This window comes from Phyllobates terribilis, unplaced genomic scaffold, assembly GCF_046119375.1.
Source record: "Phyllobates terribilis strain yellow unplaced genomic scaffold, ASM4611937v1 Scaffold_12__6_contigs__length_324123572, whole genome shotgun sequence".
Classification (NCBI taxonomy): Eukaryota; Metazoa; Chordata; class Amphibia; order Anura; family Dendrobatidae; genus Phyllobates; species Phyllobates terribilis.
The window spans coordinates 194549154-194563308 of NW_027362772.1; positions in this window are offsets into that span (position 1 = coordinate 194549154).

Genomic DNA, 14155 nt, shown 5'->3' on the forward strand with positions numbered 1-14155 from the left:
GTGTCTCGCTGACTGTTCTGACACAAATATATCTGTTTAAAAGATTATGGTGTAGGCCAGAGAACTAGAACTGTCGTTTTCCTCTTCCACGGTTCTAATCTTCTTTTTATTACCCTTTTGCAATTGATAGTGCGAGTGTAAGCTATTTTACTTCATTTACAATGGGCAAAGCGCGTGGCAAGGGCTGTGGAACTGGATGTTCTGGTGATGGTGCGTGCAGAGGATGGGGCCGTGGCCAAGGTGAAAATGTGCCACAACCAACAGCCACATCTTCTCGCTCCCAGTTCTTGACCGAATTACTATGGAAGCACACAACAACACCACTATTGCAAACTGATCAGTGTGAACAGGTTATTAATTGGATAGCAGATAATACTTCCAGTCACCTGGGCACAACCACCTCCGGGCTGTTTTCCACACTGTCAAGTGTTAGTAGCCGTGAGTCTCGACCGCATACTCCTCCTCACCCTGATGCTCCTACCTCCCACCATGCTGAGTGTCGTCAGACAGCAAGTGATCCCACAGTTGGACACTCTGAAGAGCTGTTCACTGGTCCATTTCCATATTTGGGCCCCTTGCCTGCTCCGCTTGAAGTGGTGGAAGAGTCGATCCCATGTAGTGATGGCCAAATATTTGAACAGCCACGGCCACAGGAAGGTGACACTGGCAATTTGTCACAAGAGGTGGATGATGACGAGACACACTAGCCACGAAGTGAGGAGGAGGACCGTGGTGCGGAAGTGGAAGAGGAGGAGGTGGTGGATGATCTAGTAACTGACCCAACATGGCAGGAGGACATGCAGAGCAAGGCCAGCAGCACACAGGGGGAGGGAGGCAGAGTACCCCAACAGGCAGGAAGAAGCAGTGTGGTGGCCGCAGACAGAAGGCAGGCAACGGTTCAAATCTGGGTGTAATCCACCTTTTTGCCTTTTTTACATAAAAAAAAAAACAGTTCGAGTGTCCCGCTGACTGTTCAGACACAAATATATCTGTTTAAAAGATTCTGGTGTAGGCCAGAGAAATAGAACTGTGGTTTTCCTCTTCCACGGTTCAAATCTGGGTGTAATCCATCTTTTTGCATAAAAAAAACAGTTTGAGTGTCTCGCTGACTGTTCAGACACAAATATATCTTTTTTAAAGATTCTGGTGTAGGCCAGAGAAATAGAACTGTGGTTTTCCTCTTCAACGGTTCAAATCTGGGTGTAATCCACCTTTTTGCATAAAAAAAACAGTTTCAGTGTCTCGCTGACTGTTCACACACAAATATATCTTTTTTAAAGATTCTGGTGTAGGCCAGAGAAATAGAACTGTGGTTTTCCTCTTCAACGGTTCAAATCTGGGTGTAATCCACCTTTTTGCATAAAAAAAACAGTTTACGTGTCTCGCTGACTTTTCAGACACAAATATATCTGTTTAAAAGATTCTGGTGTAGGCTAGAGAACTAGAACTGTGGTTTTCCTCTTCCACGGTTCAAATTTGGGTGTAATCCACATTTTTGCATAAAAAAAAACAGTTTGAGTGTCTCGCTGAATGTTCAGACACAAATATATCTGTTTAAAAGATTCTGGTGTAGGCTAGAGAAATAGAACTGTGGTTTTCCTCTTCCACGGTTCTAATCTCCTTTTTATTACCCTTTTGCAATTGATAGTGCGTCTGTAAGCTATTTTACTTCATTTACAATGGGCAAGGCGCGTTGCAAGGGACGTGGAACTGGATGTTCTGCTGATGGTGCATGCAGAGGATGGGGCCGTGGCCAACGTGATAATGTGCCACAGCCAACAGCCACATCTTCTCGCTCCCAGTTCTTGACCGATTTACTATGGAAGCACACAACAACACCACTATTGCGAACTGATCAGTGTGAACAGGTTATTAATTGGATAGCAGATAATACTTCCAGTCACCTGGGCACAACCACCTCTGGTCTGTTTTCCACTCTCTCAAGTGTTAGTAGCCGTGAGTCTCGACCGCATACTCCTCCTCACCCTGATGCTCCTTCCTCCCACCAGGCTGAGTGTCGTCAGACAGCAACTGTTCCCACAGTTGGACATTTTGAAGAGCTGTTCACTGGTCCATTTCTATTTTTGGGCCCCTTGCCTGCTCCGCTTGAAGTGGTGGAAGAGTCGATCCCATGTAGCGGTGGCCAAATATTTGAACAGCCACGGCCACAGGAAGGTGACACTGGCAATTTGTCACAAGAGGTGGACGATGACGAGACACACTTGCCACGAAGTGAGGAGGAGGACCGTGGTGTGGAAGTGGAAGAGGAGGAGGTGGTGGATGATCTAGTAACTGACCCAACGTGGCAGGAGGACATGCAGAGCAAGGCCAGCAGCACACAGGGGGAGGGAGGCAGAGTACCCCAACAGGCAGGAAGAAGCAGTGTGGTGGCCGCAGACAGAAGGCGGGCAGTGGTTCAAATCTGGGTGTAATCCACCTTTTTGCCTTTTTTACATAAAAAAAACAGTTCAAGTGTCTCGCTGACTGTTCAGACACAAATATATCTGTTTAAAAGATTCTGGTGTTGGCTAGAGAACTAGAACTGTGGTTTTCCTCTTCCACGGTTCAAATCTGGGTGTAATCCAGCTTTTTGCATAAAAAAAACAGTTTCAGTGTCTCGCTGACTGTTCAGACACAAATATATCTGTTTAAAAGATTCTGGTGTAGGCTGGAGAAATAGAACTGTGGTTTTCCTCTTCCACGGTTCTAATCTCCTTTTTATTACCCTTTTGCAATTGATAGTGCGTCTGTAAGCTATTTTACTTCATTTACAATGGGCAAGGCACATAGCAAGGGACGTGGAACTGGATGTTCTGGTGATGGTGCATGCAGAGGATGGGCCGTGGCCAAGGTGAAAATGTGCCACAACCAACAGCCACATCTTCTCGCTCCCAGTTCTTGACCGAATTACTATGGAAGCACACAACAACACCACTATTGCAAACTGATCAGTGTGAACAGGTTATTAATTGGATAGCAGATAATACTTCCAGTCACCTGGGCACAACCACCTCCGGGCTGTTTTCCACACTGTCAAGTGTTAGTAGCCGTGAGTCTCGACCGCATACTCCTCCTCACCCTGATGCTCCTACCTCCCACCATGCTGAGTGTCGTCAGACAGCAAGTGATCCCACAGTTGGACACTCTGAAGAGCTGTTCACTGGTCCATTTCCATATTTGGGCCCCTTGCCTGCTCCGCTTGAAGTGGTGGAAGAGGAGATCCCATGTAGCGATGGCCAAATATTTGAACAGCCATGGCCACAGGAAGGTGACACTGGCAATTAGTCACAAGAGGTGTACGATGATGAGACACAGTTGCCACAAAGTGAGGAGGAGGACCGTGGTGCAGAAGTGGAAGAGGAGGAGGTGGTGGATGATCTAGTAACTGACCCAACGTGGCAGGAGGACATGCAGAGCGAGGCCAGCAGCACACAGGGGGAGGGAGGCAGAGTACCCCAACAGGCAGGAAGAAGCAGTGTGGTGGCCACAGACAGAAGGCGGGCAACCGTTTCCCGTAACACCAACACGAGGGACGTTGCCAGTACAACCGGTAGGTCTTCCAGAGTCTGGAATTTTTTTAAAGACTCTGCTGATAACCCCAAAAAGGCCATTTGTACTACCTGCCAGGCCTGCATCAGCAGGGGTGACAAAACTACCAGCCTGACCACCACCAGCATGATCAGGCACATGTCAGCAAAGCACCCGACTTTGTGGGGCAAACCCCAGGGTCCACGACCAGTGTTAGAGAACCCCCTGTTGTGCGTGCAAGGCAATCTCTTGTCCATACCACATGCAAAGATGCCCCCTCCTTTCAGTCTTCACTTGTTATGGCATTTTCTCAAGAAACATCATCAATGTCCACGTCCCACCTCAGCGTTCAATTGTCCATATCCCAGACCTTTGAACGAAAGTGCAAATTCGCAGCCAACGCCCCACAGGCCACAGTCCTAAATTCACACATTTCATGACTGCTTGCATTGGAAATGCTGCCTTTTAAGCTGGTGGAGACGGAATCCTTCCGCAACCTTATGGCGGTGGCCGTCCCTCGGTACTCAGTCCCCAGCCGACACTATTTTGACTGGTGTGTTATCCCCGCACTACACAAGCACGTGTCCCAAAACATCTGACGTGCCCTCAACAGCGCATTTACTGGGAGAGTCCACCTGACAATGGACACGTGGACAAGTGCTTGTGGCCAGGGACTGTACATCTCCCTGACTGCACACTGGGTAAACAAAGTGCAAGCCGGAAACCAGTCGGACCTTGGGACAGAACACATCCTCCCCACACCGAGGATTGCGGGCCCTGTGTCAGTCAGAGTTGCCCCCACAGTGTACAGCTCCTGCGCATCATCCTCCTCCTCCTCATGTTCAGCCTCCATTTCAGATATCACATCAGTTACAAGCTGGAAGCAGTGCAGTACTGCCTCAGCCAAGCAGCAACAGGCTGTGCTGAAACTCATAAGCTTAGGTGATAAACCTCACACTGCTTGTGAGTTGTGGACAGCTGAGACCGCTGATCCTACATCCAGGCATGGTCGTGTGTGACAATGGCCATAACCTGGTAGCGGCTCTGAGGCGAGGCGAGATCACACACGTACCATGCCTGGCACATGTGCTTAACCTCATGGTTCGGCGGTTTCTTAAATCGTACCCCAAGTTGCCAGATCTGCTCGTCAAAGTACGCCGCCTGTCAGCTCATTTTCGGAAGTCGGCTACAGCTTCCGCCGCCCTTTCTGTGTTGCAGCAGCGTTTGCAGCTTCCGGCACACCGACTGGCGTGTGATGTCCCCACATGTTGGAACTCTACCCTCCTCATGTTGCAAAGGATTTGTGAGCAGAAGAGAGCAGTTGTGGAGTACCAGCTGCAAAAAGGCTGTCGATATTCAGGTCAGACTCCACACATAACACCTCAGGAGTGGACCTGGATGTCTGATATATGTACCATCCTGACTAAGTTTGAGGAGTCTACCAAGATGGTGAGTGGTGATGACGCCATCATTAGCGTCAGCATCCCACTTGTCTGTCTTTTGCAATGCTCTCTGCAGAGAATTAAAGAGGAAGCATTGCAGCCAGAGTATGATGAGATGGATCAAGAAGCCGTAGCGGGCGATTACACACAGCCCAGCCTCATCTCATCCCAACGTGCATTGGGGGACAATGAGGGAGAGGAGGAGGAGGAAGAACAGGAGCTGGTATCATGCGCTGTAGACGGTAGTACCTGTACAACTGTCATGCCGTCGGTTCAGCATGGGTGGCGTGAGGACAGGGAGGAGAAGGAGGAGGAGAGCATGGTCAGTTATCATCTTTGTGAGGACACAGAAGTCTTGCCCGTTACCAGTCTGGCACGCATGGCTGACTTTATGTTATGCTGCCTTAACCGTGACCCTCGCGTTGTCAAAATGTTGGGTGACAGCCATTACTGGTTGGTGACACTTGTAGACCCCCGCTACAAGGAGAACTTTTACTCTCTTATTGCTGAGGTGGAGAGGTCTACAAAAATGGGGCAGTACCAGAAGGCCCTTGCTGCAGATCTGTTAAAAAAATTCCCATATGAACACACTAGGTCACAGTTCGTTGCCCACCTAAGGCGTACAGGCGAGAGAGACGCAACTCCAATCCAGCAGAGGCAGGGGAACACTGTCAACGTTCTGGGGCAGTTTTCTGAGACCCGCCCAGCTTACAGGCCCTGAGGCACGGGGTACTCTCACAAGGAGTGGAAAGTTTCAAAAGATGATGAGGGAGTACCTTGCCAACCGTACCTGCGTCCTCCGTGATTCCTCTGTGCCATTTAATTATTGGGTATCCAAGCTGGACACTTGGAATGAACTCGCTCTTTACGTCTTTGAGGTCCTGGCCTGCCCTGCCGCTAGCGTGTTTTTGGAGCGTGTTTTTAGTGCCGCTGGGGGAATTATAACTGATAAGCGCACTCGCCTGTCAACTGACAATGCTGACAAGCTGACCCTTATCAAAATGAACAAGGGCTGGATTGGGCCAGACTTCTCATCACCACCAAATGACAGCAGAGTAACATAAAGTCAAATCCACTGTGTTATTTCGGGAGGTGTATTCCTATGCACTGCTTCACACCCACACATCGGTATATGCTTCCTCATTTTAGCTGTTTTTTGCTCTTCTCTTTAGCCTCCACCACCACTATACCACCAGGGTGACCGTGGTCCGTGTTGCCAGCATTGCAAGTTTCACCGTCCTAATTTTTGGCAACTTTTGCTTGGAAGGCATAGGCAAAGACCCACTCCCCAATAATGGGAATAATGTTTTTAATATGCTGTACTGCATGGCTCTTGTAAGGGGCATTAAAATCGTCTTGTTAAGCTACTGTGACCTCCACGTCTCTTCCAAGGGTCATTGATATTGTATTTTTATGCCACTGCGACCTCCACCACCCTTCCAAGGGGCATTGATATTGTTTTTTTATTCCACTGCGACCTCCACCACTCCTACAAGGGGCATTAAAAGCGTCTTGTTAAACCACTCTGAACTCCACGTCTCTTCCAAGGGGCATTAAAACCGTCTTGTTAAGCTACTGTGACCTCCACGTCTCTTCCAAGGGGCATTAAAACCATCTTGTTAAACCACTCTGAACTCCACGTCTCTACCAAGGGGCATTAAAACCTTCTTGTTAAGCTACTGTGACCTCTACGTCTCTTCCAAGGGGCATTAAAACCGTCTTGTTAAGCTACTGTGACCTCCACATCTCTTCCAAGGGGCATTAAAACCGTCTTGTTTAGCTACTGTGACCTCCACGTCTCTTCCAAGGGACATTAAAACCGTCTTGTTAAACCACTCTGACCTCCACGTCTCTTCCAAGGGGCATTAAAACTGTCTTGTTAAACCACTCTGAACTCCACGTCTCTTCCAAGGGGTATTAAAACCGTCTTGTTAAGCTACTGTGACCTCCACGTCTCTTCCAAGGGGCATTAAAACCGTCTTGTTAAACCACTCTGAACTCCATGTCTCTTCAAAGGGGCATTAAAACCGTCTTGTTAAGCTACTGTGACCTCCACGTCTCTTCCAAGGGGCATTAAAATTGTCTTGTTAAACCACTCTGAACTCCATGTCTCTTCCAAGGGGCATTAAAACCATCTTGTTAAGCTACTGTGACCTCCACGTCTCTTCCAAGGGGCATTAAAACCGTCTTGTTAAACCACTCTGAACTCCACATCTCTTCCAAGGGGCATTAAAACCGTCTTGTTAAACCACTCTGAACTCCACTTCCCTTCCAAGGGGCATTAAAACCATCTTGTTAAGCTACTGTGACCTCCACGTCTCTTCCAAGGGGCATTAAAACCGTCTTGTTAAACCACTCTGAACTCCACAGCTCTTCCAAGGGGCATTGAAATGTTGTTTTTAATTACCTTTAATCTCCACAAGTCTTCCAACGGGCATTGCATTTCCTCCTGATTTTAGTCAGCTTTTGCTTTTCAATGCATAGTCGAACACTAAGGGAGACCCACTCCCCAATAATGGGTAGAAGGTTTTTAGTGCGCTGTAATCCACATCTGTTTCAAGGGGCAATGCAGTTCCTCATAATTTTTGGAAAGCCTTCCATTCACTGCTTAGGCCAACAGTATACAGGAGACCCAGTTGGTATAAATGGAAAAGACAGTTTAGTTAAGGCCCTCTGACCTCCATGTCACTTCCAAGGGGCATTGGAGTGCCTCAAAATTTTTGGTAGGCATTGCATTCACTGTATGCCCTATAACTGTGTAGCCGAACCGCTCCTTTTGGTACAGAAACATATCCTACAAGACATGTGTGGTTGACTGGCCTGATATTGATGTGAATGGTCCCTGTTCCTCCTGCTCTTTCTCCGTTGCCACCACCTCATCCATCATTCATCACCTGAAGCTTTGCTTTAACGGAAGTCATTGAACTGGGATAGTAGCAGGAAAACATCCAGCAATCCTCGGAGGAGGTAGGATATGCGCCAAAACGCTGACCACCTCAGGCCTAGCCGCTACTACATACATGCGCTTGCATTACAAGGAACAGAAAGCTAAGGAGATGGATGGCCTCATGATCATGAATAATTTACTCGTTGTGTAGGAGGCCGACCACTGCTACTCTCTACCTTCTGAACTTTGTGATGAAGCCTGATTGACCCAGGACCCGCAATTCTCTATGTCTGGAGGACGTGTTGCATCCCAGTGTCCAACTGTGTCCCGGCTTCCACAATATTAACCCAGTGTGAAGGCGTCAGTGAGATGGACCATCCCTGGCCACATTCACTTGTCCACGTGTTTGTGGTTAGGCTGTCCTTCCCACTAAATGCACTGGGGAGGGCACAGGTAATGTTTTGGTATGCGCGCTTGTGTATAAGGCACACCGGGACAAATAGGGGCGTTTATGGACACCTGGACGCCCCCAGACAGCTGGGGACCGTGTGTGGGCACGCAGCTGTGGTGCGGCTGGGGACCGAGTATTTACACCCGGCCGCCCCCTGGCGGCTGGGGAACAAGCGTGGACACCCGGCCGCCGGGCGGCTGGGGACTGAGTATGGATACCAGGCCGCCGACGCAGCCATGACGTAGTGGCCAGATTCCGCCTCCACATGATATTGCAGCCTGGGGGTGGGTGGGTGGCAGGCTGCATACTTGTGCTTGCATTGCAAGGAATGGGTGGAGGTACAATTGAACACTGCCCTGGGACAAGGACTTGCACGGGGATAGTTGCAAGTCTGCATCTTCTGATGCAGCAAGGATCACTTCTGATGGGCACACTTTTAAGCAGTGACCTGGGTGTCAGAGAAGCTTCCAGGGGTCTTCCCCATGCTGTTCCCATGTCTTTTCAGCACTGTATGCATGTGTCACACAGCACATGGCCAGATAAGGTTGTAAAATGTTAAAATGACATTTCCCGGTGAATGCATTTGTCACGGTTGAAAGCAATACAAAAGTGCAAAAACGCATAAAAAATGCTACTTGTGAACATAGCCCAAGGTGTGGAGGAGTATTTTTGCTTTTGGTTATTTATTTTACCTTATACACAAGTCTTTACCCTGGAAAGGATGTTCCTTAACATATTTCACAGGAAAGCAGTTTCAGTATCGTTTTTGAACATTTTATTGTGAGCCTGTAAAAGTGGCTTAATACCTCTGACCACGTTGTTGACAGCAGTGACCTGGGGGTCAGAAATGCTTCCTGGGGCGATCCCCATGCTGTCCCCATGTCAATTGAGCACTGTCACTATCGTTTTGGGCACTTTTTGGGCTTTCTACAGACTGCCGGGGGTGCCGCCTCAAAAATGCTCGGGTCTTCCATAGACTAACATTGGGCTCGTTGCTCCCAAGTATCACGGTGAGCTCAGCCCGAGCTTCGAGCACCCGAGCAGCTCGATCAACACTAGTGTGCATCATTCTCTTGCACACTGGCGCACCCATGACGTGATTGCGGGTCGCCGATGGGTTGTAATGGTCTGTGGCCGGGCTTCAAAAGGTGACTGTGATTTCTGCTATATTTCACCACCGGAGTGGTATCAGCAATGTAAGTTCCCTGTATGTAATAAAATACGTAGCAGTCGCCGGATTCTGCCGCTGTGGCCATTGGTAAGTATTTCACTTCATACACAGGTCCTACATTACTGAGACCACTCCTGTGGTTAAATAAAAAAGTAACCTGGAGTGTTTTTTTAAATAGGATGATATGTGAGCATCTCTGTGTGGTGTAGTATACGGTGTATATGTTCTGTGCGGTGTAGTATATATAGGATGTGTCAGCTCTCCTGTGTGGTGTAGTATATAGAGGATCTGTCAGCTCTCCTGTGTGGTGGAGTATATAGAGGATCTGTCAGCTCTCCTGTGTGGTGTAGTATATAGAGGATCTGTCAGCTCTCCTGTGTGGTATAGTATATATAGGATCTGTCAGCTCTCCTGTGTGGTGTAGTATATAGAGGATCTGTCAGCTCTCCTGTGTAGTGTAGTATATAGAGGATCTGTCAGCTTTCCTGTGTGCTGTAGTATATAGAGGATCTGTCAGCTCTCCTGTGTGGTGTAGTATATAGAGGATCTGTCAGATCTCCTGCGTGGTGTAGTATATAGAGGATCTGTCAGCTCTCCTGTGTAGTGTAGTATATAGAGGATCTGTCTGCTTTCCTGTGTGGTGTAGTATATAGAGGATCTGTCAGCTCTCCTGTGTGGTGTAGTATATAGAGGATCAGTCAGCTTTCCTGTGTGGTGTGTAACATACCTGGCGGCGTCCTTGCATGGTCTGTTTGCTTCTGTTTCTGCTGCTTTTTGTACCTGCTGAAGGCACACCCCTTGTGCATCCTCAGCCTATTGCTGTCTGTCACCTGGTATTTAAACCAGCTGCTCCAATTAACCCATGCCTGAGCATTGTGTTTCATTCAGTGTGCTCTTTCACTCTGAATGTGCCAGGTCCCTTTCTGTGTTTGCTTGTCTGCCTATCCTGGAGGCTGTATTTCCAGGCCTGTCTGAACACGCTCCTTGCCTGTTCGTTTCGCCTTCTAGGGGCCGCATACCTAGACCCGCTCCTGTATCTTGTCTGTCCTGTCTGAACACGCTCCTAGCCTGTTCCTCCCGCCTTCTAGGGGCTGCATACCTAGACCCGCTCCTGTATCTTGCTACTGTGTCTGTTCTTGTCTGTATACTCTTCTAGCCTGTTTCCTGTGTTTCTCTATGTCCGTACCTTTCCTTTTTCTGCAGAGTCTGAACTCGTACCTAACTCCTGCTCGTTGTCACTGTACTCCCGTTTTTGAGTTTGTGGTCCACTCGCTACTTCACTGCAAGTACCCTGTGGGTATCTGGTTCTGCCTTTCCTTTCCTGTCTGTTCCGTGTGTACAGAGCCCTGTCCCCCCTGCTCTGCCTTTGCTCACCGCTCCGGCGGTTCTAGCCTGCTCTGCCTTTGCTCACCGCTCCGGCGGTTCTAGCCGGCTCTGCCTTTGCTCACCACTCCAGCGGTTCTAGCCTGCTCTGCCTTTGCTCACCGCTCCGGCGGTTCTAGCCTGCTCTGCCTTTGCTCACCGCTCCGGCGGTTCTAGCCTGCTCTGCCTTTGCTTACCGCTCCGGCAGTTCTAGCCTGCTCTGCCTTTGCTCACCACTCCGGCGGTTCTAGCCTGCTCTGCCTTTGCTCACCGCTCCGGCGGTTGTAGCCTGCTCTGCCTTTGCTCACCGCTCCGACGGTTCTAGCCTCCTCTGCCTTTGCTCACCGCTCCGGCGGTTCTAGCCTGCTCTGCCTTTGCTCACTGCTCCGGCAGTCTTGCTCCGCTCTGACCCTTTGCTCACTGCTCCGGCAGTCTCACTCCGCTCTGACCCTTTGCTCACTGCTCCGGCAGTCTCGCTCCGCTCTGACCCTTTGCTCACTGCTCCGGCAGTCTCGCTCCGCTCTGACCCTTTGCTCACTGCTCTGGCAGTCTCGCTCCGCTCTGACCCTTTGCTCACTGCTCCGGCAGTCTCGCTCTGCTCTGACTACTCTTGCTCACCGCTCCAGGCGGCCTCGTCCTGCTCTACTCTTGCTCACCGCTCCAGGCGGCCTCGTCCTGCTCTACTCTTGCTCACCGCTCCAGGCGGCCTCGTCCTGCTCTACTCTTGCTCACCGCTCCAGGCGGCCTAGTCCTGCTCTACTCTTGCTCACTGCTCCAGGCGGCCTCGTCCTGCTCTACTCTTGCTCACCGCTCCAGGCGGCCTCGTCCTGCTCTACTCTTGCTCACCGCTCCAGGCGGCCTCGTCCTGCTCTACTCTCGCTCACCGCTCCAGGTGGCCTCGTCCTGCTGTACTCTCGCGCACCGCTCTAGGCGGTCTCGTCTTGCCCTGCTCTCGCTCACCACTCTGGGCGGCCTTACTCTGCTGTGTTTGTCCTCCACATCTGTGGTTCAGTTCCTGAGTCCCAGTGTGTACTGGGTCCTATCCCGCCTGTGTTCCTACCTGCTAGTGCCTCCCTGTCTGCACTCTAGCCATGCTTGCCTGTACTCCCCTGCCTGCATACCCGCCTGCCTGCATACCAGTCGTGCCTGCATATACCCACCAGTCTGTGTGCCAGCCTAACCAGTCAGTTCCTGTATTCCCCTGTGTGGGTCAACAGCCGTGTCCGGGGTCTGTCCTGGAGTAGCACCTGGTCCCTCTGCTCGGTTCCTCCTTGGTGCACTGGCGTCGTATGCCGTCGTGCGACCCTGGTCGGATCGGGAGAATACGGCTTTCACTCTCCGGCACGGTCGAGTGGAATCACACGCACACGCCGCTCAGCCCGGGCGTGTGCATTACATGGTGTAGTATATAGAGGATCTGTCAGCTCTTCTGTGTGGTGTAGTATATAGAGGATCTGTCAGCTCTCCTGTGTGGTGTAGTATATAGAGGATCTGTCAGCTCTCCTGTGTGGTATAGTATATAGAGTATGTGTCAGCTCTCCTGTGTGGTGTAGTATATAGAGGATCCGTCAGCTCTCCTGTGTGGTGTAGTATATAGAGGATCCGTCAGCTCTCCTGTGTGGTGTAGTATATAGAGGATCCATCAGCTCTCCTGTGTGGTGTAGTATATAGAGGATCTGTCAGCTGTCCTGTGTGGTATAGTATATAGAGGATCTGTCAGCTCTCCTGTTTGGTGTAGTATATAGAGGATCTGTCAGCTGTCCTGTGTGGTGTAGTATATAGAGGATACGTCAGCTCTCCTGTGTGGTATAGTATATAGAGGATCTGTCAGCTCTCCTGTGTGGTTTAGTATATAGACGATCTGTCAGCTCTCCTGTGTGATGTAGTATATAAAGGATCTGTCAGCTCCTGTACGATGTAGTATACAGAGAATCTGTCAGCTCTCCTCTCTGGTGTAGTGTATAGAGGATCTGTCAGCTCTCCTGTGTAATGTAGAATATAGAGGATCTGTCAGCTCTCCTGTGTGGTGTAGTATATAGAGGATCTGTCAGCTCTCCTGTGTGGTGTAGTATATAGAGGATCTGTCAGCTCTCCTGTGTGGTGTAGTATATAAATGATCTGTCAGCTCTCCTGTGTGGTGTAGTATATAGAGGATCTGTCAGCTCTCCTGTGTGGTGTAGTATATAGACGATCTGTCAGCTCTCCTGTGTGGTGCAGTATATAGAGGATCTGTCCTGTGTGGTGTAGTATATATAGTATCTGTCAGCTCTCCTGTGTGGTGTAGTATATAGAGGATCTATCGGCTCTCCTGTGTGGTGTAGTATATAGAGGATCTGTCAGCTCTCCTGTGTCATGTATATAGAGGATTTGTCAGCTCGCCAGTGTGGTGTAGTATATAGAGGATCTGTCAGCTCCTGTGTGATGTAGTATATAGAGGATCTGTCAGCTCTCCTGTTTGGTGTAGTATATAGAGGATCTGTCAGCTCTACTGTGTGGTGTAGTATATAGAGGATCTGTCAGCTCTCCTGTGTGGTGTAGTATATAGAGGATCCATCGGCTCTCCTGTGTGGTGTAGTATATAGAGGATCTGTCAGCTCCTGTGTGATGTAGTATATAGAGGATCTGTCAGCTCTCCTGTGTGGTGTAGTATATAGAGGATCTTTCAGCTCTCCTGTATGGTGTAGTATATAGAGGATCCATCGGCTCTCCTGTGTGGTGTAGTATATAGAGGCTCTGTCAGCTCTTCTGTGTGGTGTAGTATATAGAGGATGTGTCAGCTCTCCTGTGTGGTGTAGTATATGGAGGATCTATCAGCTCTACTGTGTGGTGTAGTATATAGAGGCTCTGTCAGCTCTTCTGTGTGGTGTAGTATACAGAGGATGTGTCAGCTCTCCTGTGTGGTGTAGTATATAGAGGATCTGTCAGCTCTCCTGTGTGGTGTAGTATATAGAGGATCTGTCAGCTCTCCTGTGTGGTGTAGTATATAGAGGATGTGTCAGCTCTCCTGTGTGGTGTAGTATATGGAGGATCTATCAGCTCTACTGTGTGGTGTAGTATATAGAGGCTCTGTCAGCTCTTCTGTGTGGTGTAGTATACAGAGGATGTGTCAGCTCTCCTGTGTGGTGTAGTATATAGAGGATCTGTCAGCTCTCCTGTGTGGTGTAGTATATAGAGGATCTGTCCTGTGTGGTATAGTATATAGAGGATCTGTCAGCTCTCCTGTACGATGTAGTATATAGAGGATATGTCAGCTCTCCGATGTGGTGTAGTATATAGAGTATCTGTCAGCTCTCCTGTGTGGCGTAGTATATAGA